The sequence below is a fragment of the Aulonocara stuartgranti genome (assembly GCF_965226115.1).
Source record: "Aulonocara stuartgranti genome assembly, chromosome: 8".
Classification (NCBI taxonomy): Eukaryota; Metazoa; Chordata; class Actinopteri; order Cichliformes; family Cichlidae; genus Aulonocara; species Aulonocara stuartgranti.
In genome coordinates, this window is record NC_138959.1 from 25,224,180 (window position 1) to 25,244,768 (window position 20,589).

Sequence of the window (20,589 nt, forward strand, 5' to 3'; positions counted from 1 at the left end):
TTAGCGAAGTGAGGAGCTATGTTCCTGTTTGTCTGCAGTGGGACTGTGTGAAGATGCTCAGCTTGGTGAGACTTAGATGACACTGTTAGTATCCAATATTTATTTTACATCAATTAATAGCTGAGCATAAATTTTTTTGGCAATCCTTCTACTGAGTACTGCTTCACACCACACCCATCAGTGCCAAATTTCACTACCAAATCACATCTATCAACAGCAGTAGGGCTGGGTATCGTCACTGATTTCTAGAATCGATTCAATTCCGATTCACAAGGTCCCGGATCGATTCGATTCACGATTCGATTTAATTCGATTCTACTTGATTTGAATCTGGGAAATTTTGACAGAAATATTATAATTCAGATAAGTACATTTACATATTTTTGTATCTATAAAAAGGAAGCTGACACACGTAAGACTTTATCAAAGGTGTGAGCATCACAGCAGATGCCTTTGTGTCAAAGTAGCTGAGGATAAAACACAGAAAAACATGAAGGTGATTTTCCTGGCCTGGGATTTTATAAAAATATTCTGCAGTACATCAAAAACGAAAGAAAACCATTAATCAACACATGATTGTAATCTGAAGTTACAGCGGTTTTATTAGAGACACGGCTAAGCATTTTGCATAATTTTAAAAAGTTTAAATTTGTTAGGTTAGGTTTTCTTTTCGGAAGTATATAAAACGAAAAAAAAAAAAAACGTCGGCCGACAGCGCTGTAAACAACGGTAGTCTTGTGCGTAACAAGTAAGCGAATAATGAAGAAAACAGATTTTTAGACGGGAAACTGTTCTTGAAGTACACACAGAGAGAGAGAGAGAGAGAGAGAGCTGTGCATCTTGGTCGAAGCAAAACAGTAAAAGTCAGAGTGAATACATGACGATGTTTATGTGAAGCATAGTTTGGATCTTCTTTTGCTGCTGGTTCGAGGCATCAAACTAACAGCTTTAGAATCAGCGCATAAAGGGCGTGAACACAAAGCGCGGACCCGCCGACAGATCAGAATCAGCAAGCTGTCGGCTTTCAGCCCCGACCGTGAGAAAGGCGACATCTAACTGATTCTGGTCCGCGGGTCGCGCTGTGTTTAAGTCTTTGTGCAGAATCCGTGTTCCTGCTCTCATTTACTGTCTTAGCTGTTTGGTGGTGGTTGAAATTTTGTGAGATTTCACCTGAGATTCTGGCATTTCGGGCAAAATAAATTTATATTAAAAAATCGATTCAGGATTTTAATGAATCGATTTTACGTTATCCAAGCCAGAATCGATTTTAATCGATAAATCGATTATAAAAACCCACCCCTAAACAGCAGCAGCCAAGTCCCCCATTTACAACTTGGGCAAAGTTTGTAAGACGATGTATTAATATTGTAATGAAGTAGAATCAGCTTTTACCAGAGTAACTTTTAACCCTACTTCTACTTAAGTTATGAATGCGTATGCCTTTGCCACCTCTGAAGTGCAAGTCAGCAGAGTTCACAATAAAGTGGGAACATGTGTAGTGACAAACACTCCCCATGCTCCCTGCTACTGTTACAGCAACAAACTCACACAATTCTAATTAAATTCAAAATGTCAGGTTTGATTAATGTCCAAAAACCTTTACGGCACAGTAAATATATTCAACGCTTTGGAAAAATCACAGAGAAATGTGTTTTTCTTCAGCAGTTTTTTTTTTCTGGCAGCAGAGTGACGTGTTGAAGGAATTCCCTACACGTGCTTTCATTAACTTTTCATAAACCTTCTGATCTCTACGTGATTGTTCTTTCCTTTGTCGTATCTTTTTTTCCTCCATCTGTGTTTCTTCCACTTCCCTCAGTCCTATGTAGGATCCCCTGCCCCCATTTTTCAGTAATTTTTATCATGCCTCCCCAATTAGCCTAAGGTCTGGTTTAGCACTAAAACCAATGCTAAGATTCAGAGTGACACTGCTAATCAGGGTTCAGCTAAAGCTGGACATGGCCCGCTTAGGACTGTTTGCATGACTGTCTATAGCATTGAGTGTCTGTGCATTTAACACGGAAAATAACCTCTTTGTCCACTGGCCAACAAAGCTGGTGCCACTGTTATGGTCTTATCAGCCTACTAGATATTTAGTATAAAACGCCTCCTTGGATTTATCCAAAAGCAAACTTGTGTTGTGTAACATACGTAATTACAAGCTAAATTTTTGTGGGTTTGGTTGTGATGTCCCACTGTGCCATCATGAAACTGTATGTGTGTTCATTTGTATGCACTTTCTTAGCTGAGATGTTTTTTTTTAATCTTGTCTGTGTAGTGATAAAGTTGTTGAGCCAGCATATGTATAAAGTATGTATGTGTAGGCATTAGTGTGAGCACAGGACAGTAAAACAGCTTTGGATTGCACCTAGTAATGTATTTGAATTTGGAAAAGACCTTTGATTTTAATGGAGAACACTAATGCAATTCCTTTTGTTAATTTAAGCTCTATTTTTCTGGTATTCATCAGGGAGTTTGGCCTTTTTTCCAACAATAATTTTGCGGATGAAAATGATTAAGTTGTTATTCCTCGTTTCATCTGATGATGATGACAATGTTCTTTCACTCTTACAGTACTTAAAACCAAACACAGTGATACAGAAATTTGACCATTTGGTCTATTAACTGTGAAGCCGGTTAATTCTGATGTGTTTTGAATTCTTTTCAAGGTCCTCAACATGAATTTCCCAACATTGCTTGGTTGTCCTGACCATGAGATTTCATCAGTCTGCTGTCATACTGTATGTACTGATTTGTGTCCATGGTCATGAAATAAATATTTTCCAGTTAAAAGGCCCAAAAAAGTCTGCTTTTGTAGGTTGGAGAGGTTTGTGATGGAAAGAATCATTTTGTAGCTCATACCAAAAAGCAAAGTTGAAGTCATACATGTTACAGATATTCATGTCATTTGCTTTGTAAGCTTGTCTTGTCAAATGATCGATGAACGTACGCCATCACGTTGTCCTTCCATCTGTCTGTTCACAATTCACCAGAATTACTATTCATTCTACAGTATTGATCAGAATTGAATCATAGTTAGACACACTGAGCACAAAACAGATCTTTACTCAAACTATGCTCAAGGTCAGAGCCAAGATCACAAGATTACAGGAAATAACATGTCAGTAGTGGTTTGTCAGTGGAATGAACTGATACATGACTGTTATTTTTTTTAAAACAGTTAGATAATATGCGCAACACCCTTGTTAGGTTTTCCATTCCATTTTGCCACACTGTCAAACACAACACTGATGTCATTGCTCTAGTCCAGGGGTCTGCAACTTTTAACACCCAAAGAGCCACTTGGACCCGGTTTCCACGCAAAAGAAAACACTGGGAGCCGCAAATACTTTTAAATACTACTTAAATGAAGATAACACTGTATATTTTTTTTACCTTTATGCTTTGTGTGAACAACTGAAGTAAGTAAGTAAAGTTTTTTTATTAAGCGCTTTTCACAGTAAGGCAGTCACAAAGCGCTGTACACAAATATTAAAATAAACAATACAATCAATAGACATTATACACAATGTAAAAGATCAAATGTAAATAATGTAAAGAATATAAAATACGTAGATCAACAAAAGGCTTGTTTGAACAGAAACATTTTTAACTGCTTTTTAAAAGAATCCACAGAGCAACTAAAATGTGTTCTTTACGAAATCCATGAAGTGCTACAGAGAAAAATAAATTTTATTCATGCAATTAACACATTTTGAACTCTTAAAGAAGTCCAGACGCTTTTCTTTGCAAGCTCCTTTGACTACGATGACCTGGATGACTGAGAACCTCCACAGACATAAAATGATCCATGTAGCAAACAAAAACTGTTGTGAGCCGCCACCCTCATTTCGCCTTTGGGCTTTTGGATCCTTGACCTGACTTTTAAAAAGTAATTGTAAAAAAGCACTATGCTGCTAAAAAATGCAAAATTCTGCCTAAATATGTATTTTACCTGGTTAATGTGTGTGGTGGGGCGTGGTCTGCAGCGCCGCTGCAGGGGAGGCGGACGCACCTGAGCGGCACCCGCAATCACGCCTCGCCACCTTAACGTCTGTGCTCTCTATGCTGTTGTGTTGGTATGTGTCGGGCTGTGAGCTGAAAAGCTACAGCCGGCTGTATGCGTACAGCAACCGTGTGTGAACAGTGGTCAATAAAGAGATGCTAAAAAGCAACGGGTCTGCCCTGGTATGTTTACAATGGAACTTCTGCTCCTGAACCTCTGCGTACAGCGTCTTCAAATAAGCTGTCATCTGTGAGGCGTGAGCGGTGTTTGTTTTTAACATAGTTCATGGTGGAGAACAGCTGCTAACATAATGTGGATCCGAAGATCCATAATTGGCCTACCTGGGGTTGAAAGTCTCGATAAATGCACAGAGTTTCGGCGGGTACACCGGCTCTGACACTTATTTTGAGCGATGAAAAAAATAATAAAATATAATTTTACTTTATATTTCAATATCACAATAATCTTCCAATTTAGAACTACAAGTTAAAAAAGAACTAAACACAAATAAAATACACTTCACTAAATATTTCTAATTTACCTTCCCAAACAACGTGGAGCCGCAGTATAAGGACAAAATAGCCGCATGCGGCTCCGGAGCCGCAGGTTGCCGACCCCTGCTTGTGGCGGAGGTGTGGTCCGGGGCGCGGCTGCAGGGGAGGAGTGGTGCAGTGAGCTCGACGGGGCGGTGCTGGTAAGAACGGCTGATGGCGATTTTGGACTGATGGTGGTTTTCCTTCCCTTTATATAGTGAGGCAGAGAGGAGTGGAGGAGCGCTAAGGGAAAAGAGACACACATCAGCTGGGATCGAGAGCTGTCAGTCTGTGCGTCATATTGTCTGCTGTGTTAATATCAATAAATGTGGTCCTTGGCAATACGGATCTGCGTGTGTGTGTGCTTGGGCCTGGTATACTCCACAAGTGGTGCCGAAACCCAGGAGCCTGCCGGTGTGGGGATGTCCGACCCGCAGGCTGCGCCGCCCGCCCAGCCTTTGCAGTATTTGGCGCAGATGCTGGCGGAGATGGCAAAGATGAGCCACGACCAGGCAGCGGCCCAGCGGGCTCACCTGGCTGCGCTGCAGGAGCAGACAGACCGGCAGACTCTGGTTCTGGAGCGACTGGTTGGCGCCGCTGCCCCGCCGAAGCCCCCACCGCTGTCGGTGGCGGTGCCCTGGATGGGGGACGGGGACGACCCCCAGGTTTTTCTGGAGACTTTTCGTGCCACGGCGGAGGCCTGCCAGTGGCCACAGGCGGAGTGGGCTCCGCGTTTGCTTCCTCTGTTGTCAGGGGAGGCTCGGACGGCGGCCCTGGGTCTGCCGCCGGCTTCGAGGGGCAGCTTCCAGGACGTGAGCCGGGCGGTGGTGGACAGGTTGGGGCTCACCGCTGAAGATCATCGCCGACGATTCCGGGCCTGTCGGCTGGCCGTGGCGGATCGGCCGTTTGCTTGGGCCCGGAAGCTGCATGACGCGGCCGTACGCTGGCTGCAGCCGGGATCGTCAGAAGGCGAGACGCTGCTGGTGGGCAAAGTGGTGCTGGAGCAGTTCGTGGAGGGGCTGCCTGCAGAGACGGCGAGATGGGTCAGGTGCCACCGTCCCGCGAGTCTGGAGGTGGCGGTGACGTTAGCGGAGGACCACCTTGCCGCTAGAGCGGGGGAGCCCGGGGACAGCGGCCGGAGGCCGAACAGACAAGACCCGGTGCCGGCACCGAGGCGCTGGATGCCTGTGCCAGGGCAGGCAGAGCGGACGCTGGCGTTGAGCCCCACTAATCCTTTTGCTGCGTTTGTGCCTTCCCAGGGACCGGACCTAAGCAGCGCTGCCCCTGAGCCACGGAGAGCAGCACAGACGCCGGGGCAGGAGTGCTGGAAGTGCGGACAGCCGGGACACCTGAGGAGGGACTGTCCTCTGATGGAGGTGGGGCAGGTGTTCCGCGTTGCCGGTGCTCCAGCGCCCTCTCCCGGTCCGGGAGGGACATACAGCATTCCGGTAAGGACTCGAGGGGGTATACGCCATGCTTTGGTGGACACGGGCTGCACGCAGACCCTTGTGCACCACCCATTCTGAGGTGAGGTGTGTGCATGGTGATGTTCACAGGTATCCCATAGTGCCACTGTTATTGAAGTATAAGGGTAAAACGCATAGAATAACGGCTGCGGTTAGCCCGCACCTGTCGCATCCCCTAATTCTGGGTACGAATTGGCCGGGGTTTCATCATCTGTTGGGACAGTATGCGGGGGTGCGGTCACGACCGCTAGTAGCATGTAGTGTCTGCGCGGCGCTCAGTGGTGACGCGGGGTCGTCCGACACTGACTCAGGGGAGGGGGAGACGGCGGGTCCTTCACAGGTAGTCCCGCCGGCTCCGGAAGTTCCCCCCACGGGTGATTTCCCACTGGAGCTGTCATGGTCCTGAGTCTGAGGACTCAGTGTTTTGTGTTTCCTTATGCTTTTGTTCATTCCGAGTGTGTATTCTGTTGTGATTTTGCCATTTGTTAGGTTTCTGTTCTTTGCCTGCCTGCTCCCACTTCTCTGTGTTCCCTCTGTCTGTCCATGGTGTTATTGTGTCTGCCCATTATGTCTAAGTTCTCCCCGTGCTCTCTCTTCCCCCTGTGTGCCCTCTATGTATTTATGAGCCCTCGTCCCCTTTCGTGTTTATTCCGTGTCTCCCCTGCCTGTTATGTTGGTGTTCTACTCGTGCTCTCTCTCCTCCTGTCTGAACCTCTGTGCTCCCTGTTTCACCTCTCCCGTCAGTGTTCAGTTCACCCCGCCCTGTCTCGTTATGGCTATCAGTGTCACCTGTGTTCCCCGTGTGTTCCCACTCCCCTCGTTAACCCTCTGTGTATTTCTGTCTGCGTCTCCCTCTGTTCAGCGTGACGTCGTCCCTCATGTTGTGTGGATCTCCCTGTGTCTCTGCGTATGTTAGTTTTTCCCCAGTCTAGTTTTGTATCGCCTATCATCTTCTGTTACGCAATAAAGCTGCCTTTTGAGTTTATTCCCTCGTGCCTGTGAGTCCTGCATTTTGGGTCCTACTCCTGCCTGCCGCACAGCGTTCCATGACAGTACGACGTCACCAGATATGGACCCAGCAGCACTCAACCCACCAGAAGAACTGCGTCTGGACATAATCTACTCCGTGGAAAGACTCCTGCATCTGTGGCTCGAACATGAGGGGAAGGAATTTCGCCGTGCTGTGGAAACCAGACTACAGCGCTTGTTCTGTGGTCTTCCCTGGCTACTCAGTGCGCTCCACCCACTCGAACAGGATTTAATCCGCAACGAGCTCCACCTTCATCCCCCAGCTGCTACTACCCACCTGCCTGAAGGGCCGGATGTGGAGCCGCTCGGCCCGTCAGAGCCATCATCAAAAAAGAAACGGCATTCACGCCGCCGACGCGCCACCCCACAGCCGGACATTCGGCCTTCTAATTCACCTTCTGTGCTGCCAGAAGCTCCGTCGGCTCCCTCGCTGCTACTTCCAGCTCCGTTAGCTCCCTCGCAGCCCTTCGCAGCTCCGTTAGCTCCCTCGCCGCCACCCGCAGCTCAGTTAGCTCCCTCGCCGCCACCCGCAGCTCAGTTAGCTCCCTCGCCGCCACCCGCAGCTCAGTTAGCTCCCTCGCCGCCACCCGCAGCTCAGTTAGCTCCCTCGCCGCCACCCGCAGCTCAGTCTCCTGTGTCCCCGCTAGCTCAGCCGTTAACTCCACCACAAGCTCCATTTTCACCTCTACCATCGCTTCAGTCATCAGTTCGGTCTGCCACTCAGTCGCCCTTAGCTCCATCATCCACACTGCCACCTGTTTCTCTTCCACCACAACCGTCACTACACCCAGCCACTCAGGCTGCTACTCAGCCAGTCATTCAACCCATAGCCCTGCCGTTGCCATACCCTGTAGCTGAGCCACTAGCCGTCCGACCCACAGCCACTTCAGCCACTCCTTCACCCGTTACACCTCCACTACAACCATCAGTGCAGTCTCCAGTGTCCCCAGTGCAGTCTCCAGTGTCCCCAGTGCAGTCTCCGGTGTCCCCAGTGCAGTCTCCGGTGTCCCCAGTGCAGCCTCCTTTAGCACAGTCACCCACTCAACCACCAGCACCACAACCGTCACTACCTCTAGTTCATTCCCCTGTGAAGTCATTAACTCCACCACCTACTCCACCCTCACCACCACCGTTACTACAGACATCAGTTCAGTCCCCTGTGCAGTCATTTACTTCTCCACCGTTAGCAGCTCAGGTCCCCGTGTGTCCAGCAGCTCAGGTCCCCGTGTGTCCAGCAGCTCAGGTCCCCGTGTGTCCAGCAGCTCAGCTCGCACCTGAACCTTTGGCCCAGTTCCCCGTAGCAGTGCGGTTTTCTAGCCAGCTTAACATTGAGCCCGGGGTCCCAATCCTCTCTGGCTCTACTTCAGCTCCTGCTGGAAGCTCGGATGAGCTCATCCAGGACTCCGCGGCTCCCACGCCGCCATCTACCTCGCCCGCTGGGGGTTCCAGTGAGCCCGGCCAGCACCTCCCTGTCTCCGCTGGAGGGTCCGAGAGGCCCGTTCAGCCTCCTGTCTCCGCTGGAGGGTCCGAGAGGCCCGTTCAGCCTCCTGTCTCCGCTGGAGGGTCCGAGAGGCCCGTTCAGCCTCCTGTCTCCGCTGGAGGGTCCGAGGGGCCCGTTCAGCCCCCTGTCTCCGCTGGAGGGTCCGAGGGGCCCGTTCAGCCTCCTGTCTCCGCTGGAGGGTCCGAGGGGCCCGTTCAGCCTCCTGTCTCCGCTGGAGGGTCCGAGGGGCCCGTTCAGCCTCCTGTCTCCGCTGGAGGGTCCGAGGGGCCCGTTCAGCCGCCATCTGCGACCGCCTCGTCATCACCTGGCCCGGCTACATCCGCCTGTGCTTCTGCTACGCCTGGCCCGGCCTCAGCCTCTGCAACCTCGCCTGGCCCGGCCTCAGCCTCTGCAACCTCGCCTGGCCCGGCCTCAGCCTCTGCAACCTCGCCTGGCCCGGCCTCAGCCTCTGCAACCTCGCCTGGCCCGGCCTCCGAGTCTTCGTCTGCCGCAGCCTCCTCTTCAGAGCCTTCGTCTGCCGCAGCCTCCTCTTCAGAGCCTTCGTCTGCCGCAGCCTCCTCTTCAGAGCCTTCGTCTGCCGCAGCCTCCTCTTCAGAGCCTTCGTCTGCCGCAGCCTCCTCTTCAGAGCCTTCGTCTGCCGCAGCCTCCTCTTCAGAGCCTTCGTCTGCCCCAGCCTCCTCTTCAGAGCCTTCGTCTGCCCCAGCATCCTCATCAGCTGCTTCGTCTGGTCCAGCATCCTCATCAGCTGCCTCGTCTGGTCCAGCATCCTCATCAGCTGCCTCGTCTGGTCCAGCATCCTCATCAGCTGCCTCGTCTGGCCCTGCGCCCACCGGGCCATGGCCGGCACGCCTGGGACTGGAGGGCCGCCGCTGCCTTCCGCGCGGCCGGCCCCCTGAACTGCGCCGTCTTCGCCTGAGTGGCCGCCGTCGCCTTCCGCACGGTCGGCCCCCGGACCGCCTTCGCCTGAGTGGCCGCCGTCGCCTTCCGCACGGTCGGCCCCCGGACCAGCGCTGTCATCGTCGCCGCCGCCTCCCGCGCGGTCGGCCTCCTGAACTGCTCCGTCGTCTCCTTCACCGCCGCCGTTGCCTTGCGCACGGCCGGCCTCCTGAACTGTTTCCGCGTCGCCGCCGTTGCCTTGCGCACGGCCGGCCTCCTGAACTGTTTCCGCGTCGCCGCCGTTGCCTTGCGCACGGCCGGCCTCCTGAACTGTTTCCGCGTCGCCGCCGTTGCCTTGCGCACGGTCGGCCCCCTGAACTGCTCTGTGTTTGGGTTATTTTCTTGGGCTCCGGTGTTTGCTGTGCTCTTTTGTTTTCTGTTCCGGGCCCTCCGTCCTGGGCCCCCGCCGCCCGCCCTGGGTTGTTTTCTGTTTGGTTTTGTTTTTCTGTGTTTGGGCTGTCTGGAGCCAGCCCTTGAGGGGGGGGTACTGTCATGGTCCTGAGTCTGAGGACTCAGTGTTTTGTGTTTCCTTATGCTTTTGTTCATTCCGAGTGTGTATTCTGTTGTGATTTTGCCATTTGTTAGGTTTCTGTTCTTTGCCTGCCTGCTCCCACTTCTCTGTGTTCCCTCTGTCTGTCCATGGTGTTATTGTGTCTGCCCATTATGTCTAAGTTCTCCCCGTGCTCTCTCTTCCCCCTGTGTGCCCTCTATGTATTTATGAGCCCTCGTCCCCTTTCGTGTTTATTCCGTGTCTCCCCTGCCTGTTATGTTGGTGTTCTACTCGTGCTCTCTCTCCTCCTGTCTGAACCTCTGTGCTCCCTGTTTCACCTCTCCCGTCAGTGTTCAGTTCACCCCGCCCTGTCTCGTTATGGCTATCAGTGTCACCTGTGTTCCCCGTGTGTTCCCACTCCCCTCGTTAACCCTCTGTGTATTTCTGTCTGCGTCTCCCTCTGTTCAGCGTGACGTCGTCCCTCATGTTGTGTGGATCTCCCTGTGTCTCTGCGTATGTTAGTTTTTCCCCAGTCTAGTTTTGTATCGCCTATCATCTTCTGTTACGCAATAAAGCTGCCTTTTGAGTTTATTCCCTCGTGCCTGTGAGTCCTGCATTTTGGGTCCTACTCCTGCCTGCCGCACAGCGTTCCATGACAGGAGCAGTCTCGTGACGATACCCTACGCTCAGCCTTTGACCAAGTGATTGAGATTGGTGGTCACGTGGTGCGCCCCGAAGCCGTGCGGACCTACCCATGCTTCATTTTGTCGAAAGATAGGTTATACCGAGTGAGTCGTGACGCTCGCACGGAGGTGATGCACACCCAGCTGTTGGTGCCGCAGGGCCGCCGGGAAACGATTTTCCAGGCGGCTCATTATAACCCCATGGCAGGGCATATGGGATACGAAAAAACTCTGGAGCGAATAACGGCCCGATTTTATTGGCCGGGCATCCGAGCGGATGTGCGCCGCTGGTGCGCGTCCTGCCCGGACTGCCAACTTGTTAATCTGCCGGCCATACCAAAAGCGCCTTTGCGTCCGCTTCCACTCATAGAGGTCCCGTTCGAGCGCATTGGCATGGACCTCATCGGGCCGTTTCACCGGAGTGCACGCGGCTACCGCTTTGTGTTAGTCCTGGTGGATTATGCAACGCGGTACCCGGAAGCAGTCCCGCTGCGCACCATCTCTGCAAAGAGTGTGGCGCAGGCACTGTTTCAGGTCATCTCCCGAGTCGGAATCCCGAAAGAGATACTGACTGACCAGGGCACGTCGTTTATGTCTCGTACACTGCGGGAACTGTACGAATTACTGGGCATTAAATCTATTCGGACCAGCGTCTACCACCCTCAGACGGACGGGCTGGTGGAGCGGCTGAATAAGACCTTAAAGTCCATGATTCGTAAGTTCATTAACGAGGATGAACGCAATTGGGATCACTGGCTAGACCCTCTGTTATTCGCAGTGCGGGAGGTGCCCCAGGCCTCTACGGGATTTTCTCCCTTTGAACTGCTGTTCGGCAGGAGGCCACGTGGGGTGCTCGACCTGATCAAAGAAAGCTGGGAGGACGGTCCGAGCCCCGCCAAGAACGAGATTCAGTACGTGTTAGACCTGAGAGCAAAACTCCACACTTTGGGGAGGTTGTCACGGGAGAATTTGCTCCAGGCTTAGCAGCGTCAGCAACGCCTGTATGACAGAGGGGCTAGGCTCAGGCAATTTTCACCGGGAGACAAAGTGCTTGTATAACTCCCTTCTTCCAGATCGAAGTTGCTCGCCAAGTGGCAAGGACCCTTTGTGGTCACACGGCGAGTCGGGGACGTTGACTATGAGGTCGCTCGGTCGGACAGGGGAGGGGCCACGCAGATTTATCACCTCAATCTCCTTAAAGTGTGGAGAGAGGTTGAAACCGCTTCTCTGGCAAGCCTGGTTAAGGAGAGAGATGAGTTGGGGCCGGAGGTGCCAAATTCCATCATCCCCGCCTCCCTCCCTTGTGATGACCATCTCACACAGGCCCAGAGAGCGGACGTTGTCGCGTTACAACAGCGTTTTGCGGACGTGTTCTCCCCCCTGCCCGGCCGGACGTCTCTCATTGAGCATCATTTTGTAACGCAGCCTGGCGTGACAGTGCGTTCACGGCCCTACAGGCTCCCTGAGCATAAACGGCAGATCGTTCAGAGAGAGTTGGCGGAAATGCTGAAAATGGGAGTAATAGAGGAGTCGCACAGCGCCTGGTGTAGCCCCATCGTTCTCGTAGTGAAGAAGGATGAGTCGATCCGGTTCTGTGTCGACTATCGCAGGGTGAACGAAGTATCACGCTTTGATGCCTATCCCATGCCCCGGGTCGACGAGCTCCTGGACCGGCTGGGCACGGCCCGCTTTTTCACGACGCTGGATTTGACCAAGGGCTATTGGCAGATTCCCTTGTCTGCCGAGTCCAGGGAGAAAACGGCCTTCTCCACTCCGTACGGGTTGTACCAATTCGTTACGCTTGTTCGGGGCCCCTGCCACCTTCCAGCGCCTCATGGACCGGGTGCTGCGCCCGCACGCTGCGTATGCTGCTGCCTACTTTGATGACGTGATCATCCACAGCGACACCTGGGCGGAGCACGTGCAGCGGGTGGCCGCGGTCCTGGGGTCCCTGAGGCAGGCGGGGCTCACGGCCAACCCGAAGAAGTGTGAGGTTGGACGGAGGGAGGTGCAGTATCTGGGGTACCACTTGGGGGGCGGGCAGGTGCGTCCACAGGTGGAAAAGACGGCAGCAATCGCATCCTGCCCGCGCCCCAAGACTAAAAAGGAGGTGAGACGGTTTCTGGGGCTGGCGGGTTACTATCGCCGGTTCGTGCCAGGGTTTGCGCAGCTGACCAGCCCCTTAACCGATCTTACCCGGAAGGGTGCTCCAGATCTGGTCCAGTGGACGGGGCCGTGCCAGACGGCGTTTGTGCAGGTGGAATAATAATTTAGATACTAATAATGATAATAAAAATAATATAAGCACATAATAGGTTATACAAAATTATTCAAATTTAAATTAAAATTCTAATGGATGTCCTTAGCTTGAAGTTGAATTTTAAAATTTAACTATTTTCTGTTGCCTACATTGTAGAGGGTGACTTTACTTCCGCACATAAACAGTACAACTAGTACAGTAAAGGGTTACAGTGGGATTCAGCAGATCAGGGAACCCTAACGCCTGTGTAGTGACTCAGCACAGGGAAAAGAATCATAACTAACATGCTGTGATCAGCTGATCTGCTGCAGATTTACACAAATAAATTCAACAACATGTAAACTGTTTCACAAGCTATCCTGGCTGATGTGCATCTCCTACACTGACACTATACTGTTCACACAGTTTTTACACCACACAGGATAAATTTGGAATTCAGTGAATTAATCTGAGCATCATCAGCTTAAACATAAATTCATCTCTGCTACACTTGATGTAACCCAACACTGACCATAAGCACCACAGACACTGTGTATCAGTCCAACACACTGCTCCACTGTGAATTCACCACATTAATGCTAGTGAACCTGTTTATCCTGCACAAAGCTACCCAGTGTTTTCATGCAACATTTATTTCACATAACTTGAATATGAAGGTTTTTAACTGATAATGCAAAACTCACATGTTTTTGATTCAGGTGGTAATTTTGGAAGAAATATACTATAAACAAATGTATGTTGTTTTAAAATCTGGCTTGCCACCATTATAGCACATTTAAAATCTCACTCCTGTACTGTATCACTGTGATGAAATAAAATACCACCAGCAGTGCATGCTTTGGTACAACAGTGTGGTTAAAGGTAAGCATTATTATGGGTTTCTACCACAAGCCAGACAGAAGCCTCGACTCTTTCAGCCTTAAAATAATATGCCGAGTACTGAACCTTGGCTTCCAAAAATAAAAATACAAAAAAAAAAAAAAAAAAAAAGAAGCGGTTTGGCTTTTACCCAGCAAGCCCCTGGGGCTGAGCTGTGAGACACAAGTGCTGTAAATGCTCAGCACCTGACCTTTTGTGTGTTTTGGACCTCAACACGCCCTCCAATTGTTATGGCAGCAAGATGGAGTGAGCCACATGAGAGCCCACCAGGGCTGTCGCCTGTAACCCCAGAGAGGTGGACAGGGCAGATTCTTCTTCAGTATATAATGGATTTTAAAAAACAAAAAATACTGGTCAAAGATTGACATTTATTTAGACAAAATTTCTTCTCAGCTGCGGAGAGAAAAAACACAGAAAAGCTAAAAGATGTCTGAGAAGCAAATGTTACAAATCCAGTTGTTCAGAACTAGCCAGCACAACTGTGCCAACGTGTAGTAAAGGTCGGTATAGTAATAATGGGTCAAAAAAGCGATGCAATTTTTGATAATGATTCCTAAAAATCAAATGTTATGTAAAGAGGATGAATGTTGCCTCAGCCGCAGTTTATAAATCTGTCTTTGTTTAAATTTATGTCCTAATCTGATTAGGTTAAACTAACAATATCAGAATATCAAACACAATATCAGGTTCGAGAAACAGAACAAATGTGCATCCTCATAAGAGGTTAAAGACGCATTCTTATCTAGCCAGTGCTAGCCAACATCTTTGTCATATTTTAATTATAAAAGAATACACCAAGTTAGATGTGACTTATTAAAATGCAATTTGCAGCTCTCAGAATGACTGTACTGTTTTACTAAAATGTGTTTTACTTTATTTGGCTGCTATTTTGGCTATATTATTTGCTCTATGTTGCTTGAAATAGTTGTATGCAAATTCTTTGTGAAATAATAAATATAAATAAATAACAAGTATTCATCCATCCACTTCAGGGTCGCTGGAGCCTATCCCAGCTGTTTTAGGGCAAGAGGCAGAGCACACCCTGGACAGGTTGCCAGTCTGTCACAGGGCTAACACACAGACAACCATTTGGGCTGTCATTCACACCTATGGACAATTCAGTGTTGCCAATTAACCTATCCCCACTAACTGCATGTCTTTGCTCTGTGGGAGAAAGCTGGAGTACCCAGGGAGAACCCACGCACACAGGGAGAACATGCAAACTCCACACAGAAAGACCCCACCCTGGTGGCAGAGTTGAACTCAGGACCTTTGTGCTGTGAGGCAACAGTGCTAACCACCGTGCCAACGTACTAGCAACAAAGCATCCAATACAAAGATGTAAATATCACACTTATATTTGGATGAGAGGACGGTGCTAAGGAGTTAGTACTAGCTGGCTAGCTTTGTAATCTGCTGTGTGGTATGAAAGGTTTTTTTTTTTTATTGCTAAATAGCAAATGCATAAATAAATACAGGGAGTGCAGAATTATTAGGCAAATGAGTATTTTGTCCACATCATCCTCTTCATGCATGTTGTCTTACTCCAAGCTGTATAGGCTCGAAAGCCTACTACCAATTAAGCATATTAGGTGATGTGCATCTCTGTAATGAGAAGGGGTGTGGTCTAATGACATCAACGCCCTATATCAGGTGTGCATAATTATTAGGCAACGTCCTTTCCTTTGGCAAAATGGGTCAAAAGAAGGACTTGACAGGCTCAGAAAAGTCAAAAATAGTGAGATATCTTGCAGAGGGATGCAGCAGTCTCAAAATTGCAAAGCTTCTGAAGCGTGATCATCGAACAATCAAGCGTTTCATTCAAAATAGTCAATAGGATCGCAAGAAGCGTGTGGAAAAACCAAGGCGGAAAATAACTGCCCATGAACTGAGAAAAGTCAAGCGTGCAGCTGCCAAGATGCCACTTGTCACCAGTTTGGCCATATTTCAGAGCTGCAACATCACTGGAGTGCCCAAAAGCACAAGGTGTGCAATACTCAGAGACATGGCCAAGGTAAGAAAGGCTGAAAGACGACCACCACTGAACAAGACACACAAGCTGAAACGTCAAGACTGGGCCAAGAAATATCTCAAGACTGATTTTTCTAAGGTTTTATGGACTGATGAAATGAGAGTGAGTCTTGATGGGCCAGATGGATGGGCCCGTGGCTGGATTGGTAAAGGGCAGAGAGCTCCAGTCCGACTCAGACGCCAGCAAGGTGGAGGTGGAGTACTGGTTTTGGCTGGTATCATCAAAGATGAGCTTGTGGGGCCTTTTCGGGTTGAGGATGGAGTCAAGCTCAACTCCCAGTCCTACTGCCAGTTTCTGGAAGACACCTTCTTCAAGCAGTGGTACAGGAAGAAGTCTGCATCCTTCAAGAAAAACATGATTTTCATGCAGGACAATGCTCCATCACACGCGTCCAAGTACTCCACAGCGTGGCTGGCAAGAAAGGGTATAAAAGAAGAAAAACTAATGACATGGCCTCCTTGTTCACCTGATCTGAACCCCATTGAGAACCTGTGGTCCATCATCAAATGTGAGATTTACAAGGAGGGAAAACAGTACACCTCTCTGAACAGTGTCTGGGAGGCTGTGGTTGCTGCTGCACGCAATGTTGATGGTGAACAGATCAAAACACTGACAGAATCCATGGATGGCAGGCTTTTGAGTGTCCTTGCAAAGAAAGGTGGCTATATTGGTCGCTGATTTGTTTTTGTTTTGTTTTTGAATGTCAGAAATGTATATTTGTGAATGTGGAGATGTTATATCGCCTCTGTCAGTGCGCCCCAGGGTGGCTGTGGCTACAATGTAGCTTACCGTCACCAGTGTGTGACTGTGTGTGTGAATGGGTGGATGACTGGATATGTAAAGCGCTTTGGGGTCCTTAGGGACTAATAAAGCGCTATATAAATACATGCCATTTACCATTTACCATATATTGGTTTCACTGGTAAAAATAAATAATTGAAATGGGTATATATTTGTTTTGTTAAGTTGCCTAATAATTATGCACAGTAATAGTCACCTGCACACACAGATATCCCCCTAAAATAGCTAAAACTAAAAACTACTTCCAAAAACATTCAGCTTTGATATTAATGAGTTTTTTGGGTTCATTGAGAACATGGTTGTTGTTCAATAATAAAATTATTCCTCAAAAATACAACTTGCCTAATAATTCTGCACTCCCTGTAGACAGACCTGAAACAATGTGTACTTAATCAAATTAGCATCCAAACATTGGATAAGATGAAATGATTCACGTCGATTTTAGCTTGAGTAAAGCGATATCGATTCATTAAATCCTGAATCGAGTTTTAAATATATATTTTTCTAGAAAGAACAGAATCTCAGGTTAAAGCTCACAAAACTATTTCAACAACCACCAAACAGCTAAAACAGTAAATGAGAGCAGAGCAGGTAAATGAATTCCGTACAAAGACGTAAACACAAAGCGTGGACCCGACACTTCATAATCAGTGAGATGTCGGCTTTCTCCCCCAACGGTACGTACGCAGACAAGCCGTCGGTGCTGATAGCCCAAATCTCACAGATTCTGATGCTGCAGGTTTTGTCACTCTCCGACCAAAGTTCACTGAAGAAGATCAAAACTGTACTTCACGTTTGATAAACCTCGTCATGAATTCCCTCTTACCTTTGCTGTTTTGCTTCCACCACAATAAAATCAAACTTCCTGCACAGCTCTTTCTCTCTCAGTGTACTTTGAGACCAATTTACCATGAAAAATCTGTTTTCTGCTTAATTCGCTAGCTTATTACGCACCAGTCTACCGTTGTTTACAGTGCTGTAAAAAATGACCTCCTCCAAGAAAATCTCATTTTTGCTGTTCAAAACCAAAGAAATGTAAACGTTTACAAATGATGCAAAACGCTCAGCTGTGTCTCTAATAAAACCTCTGTAACTTTGCTCTGCTTCACCTCAGCAGCATCAGGTAATGTTCATATGTTGATTCGTGGTTTTCTCATATGCTATAAATAGCCAGGCCAAGAAAATCTCCTTCATGTTTTTCTGTGTTTTACCCTCAGTTACTTTGACACAAAGGCATCTGCTGTGATGAAGTCTCACAAGTGTCAGCTTTGTTTTTATACATAGATATAAAATGTGGATATGTAGTGGTAAATGATCAGATATATAATATTTCTGACTGAGTCCTAATTGAATCGAATCAGAATACCCAGCCCTGCTTCACTCTATGACAAGTAGTATTTCGAATTTTAAATGTCAATATTTAAAATTTATATAGATTAAAAATAACTCAAATGTAAAAAACCTGACTAAGAAAGTCAGCTACAGATTTTAAAAATTTTTGTACAGGGTTGTAAACATTTAATCGTGGGAGTCTATGGGGAGGCAGTCTGGGCCCTTCCTTGCTGGATTCATTTTTCAGCTGTGTAGGCTGCTGCATGAGGGGTGTTGTATTTTTTTCAAAGTCAAGTGAAAGGTCCAATCAAAGAAAATATTGATAAGGCCAGGGCGGGTATTACTTATTAAAACATTAAACCATGAGATTTAACAATTTTGAGATGCCAGGAGGGACTATAAAACAGCGAATATCAGCTCATGCTTCAGGTTTGAGTCTGGGTGTGATGATATGAGCGTGTTTGTGTGTTCCTTGGAAACAGATGAAAAGTCAACTAAGATGTAATAAGCTAACTGCGAGGGAGTCTTAAAGTCTTTGGTAGCAAGTCGGGGTCTTGTTTCAAAGTGCAGAATCTGCCGTAAGCCCCCACAGACGCAGACTAAACACAGCACTGGCCCTATTGTTGTTCTGCACTGTTACAGCCCTCCCTGGAGATTTAGCAGGAGCCATAACCCTCTGCTGCCGCGACAGGCAGCCAATAGCCACGCTGCTTGCTAATGACCCAGCCACAGAGGTCACACCACAGCCTGATCACAAGAATTTTTACAGCACTGGATTGGAAAATGATGGGATTTGGGCTTGTTTTTTTGACAGTTTTCAGGTAAGCCAGTGAAACACTGAGGAGTTCCACTTGCTCTCACAGCATAAATACAAAGTGGAGGCAGGAATATGGCACAGTTTCCCATTATGGCAGACTGACATTTAGTGATAATCAGTTCAGCATGTTACCATTTCTAACCATTGTGTTTTAGGAGCTGGACAAAGTGTTACACGTCATTTTTTTTCTTTTTTCCATGTAATACACGACTAGTCACTCCATCTCCGTTCTTTTTTTTCTCATCCGTTTCCATCATGTGTCGTTATGTGGTTTGAAGACCGTGTACACACAAAGTAGCCATTACGGGAAGGAAAAGAAGCAAGTTTACTGGAAGAGGAGGCCCATTACTGAAAGCGTAGCGTTGGATCACAGGATAGGTTGAAGGTCAAACAAACCCTACGCGTTTGTTCCGTCCATTATGGTGGACATATGGGATGGTTATACATGCATTTGTATATATTTGACATGTCATCTCCACCTGGGTCTGGGTTTCATCGCCATCTTGCAGTGGCTGAGTCACAAATGCACCATGTTAGCATAGTGATTACCTATCATTATGCAGCGCTCCGGTTTCAGTAAGACTACTCGGTCAAGCATCCGATCTGGGTGTTTACTACTTGTTAACGCTGACTTCTATTTTCCATGTCTGGGGTGAACACAAACCCCTTCTGTCAACAGTTCAACTGCTTTCACTTGAATGAAGAAAGATAGTAAATGTGGCATAACTTAGACTTCTGAAGGAATGGTCACAATTTTAGAGGTTAAAATGACTTTAAAGTATTTTAAAAGTATTTTTATGCCAGAAAAGGTCAAATGGCTGTATTAAAGCTAAAATGGGTCACAGCAGTAAACCCCATGAAAATTTTCACTCACCATTGCAGTTTATTCTTAGGTTTATAGTGAATTTACTGGAGGTTTGTAGTTAATTGTAGTTAATTTCCTTGGTCGGACACCCACATGTTCAGTGTTCTAGTGCTCTGTTACTCGCGCTTATCAACTTTGTTTATAGCCACAGCAGGCGTCTGTTGTGAGAGAAAAACACCAATAAACCCACTGTAACCTCCCTTAATTACAGCCTACCAAACAGCAGATCAAATTAGTGACTCGCTGGCAAACAGGCTATAAAACTTACCACCAAAGAGCTTGATATCTTTCTCAAGAGGTGACAGAGCCCAACGAATCAGAGCTAAAATGAAGAAAGTGTGACTAATGAACTTCTGTGGTCCACAAACACAGCCATACATCATACGTACAATATTTACAATACTTGTTACCTTGAAAGTGAGATTTGGATAGATTACATGGAACCAAAAGTCTAAAAATAGTTTAAACAGGTCCCTAAATGGGAAAAGCTAAACAAAAACAGCAACCGATGGCACAGACTTCCACTCAGTGCAGCCAAACGTGCCTGGGCATGAGAGATGGCCAGTTATTTAGTGAAATATGTCCCCTTAGTTATAATTTTTCCATCTTTAGTTTGTGGTGATAACACTGTGGATTGCACATGTCAACTAATTGGAGCACTGATAACTTTTTTGTGAATGTTTTATATATTTGTGTTGTCACTAGACCAGAATTATTCAGACTATCGACACAGTTTGACATCTTCATGTTACAAATGTGTAATTTATAGAACATTTAAATGAGATCATTTTTTGCATGTTAAACTAGAAGATTTAGGAAACATAAAAAAATGGAAAAGTAATATTTTGTACCTTAGCCGGGTTTCACGTCTTATACAGCTTGTTAGACAATAAAGTCAAACATATTAGGATTTAAGCTTTACTATAAAATTTTCGACATTAGAGTAACACATAATATCTCTT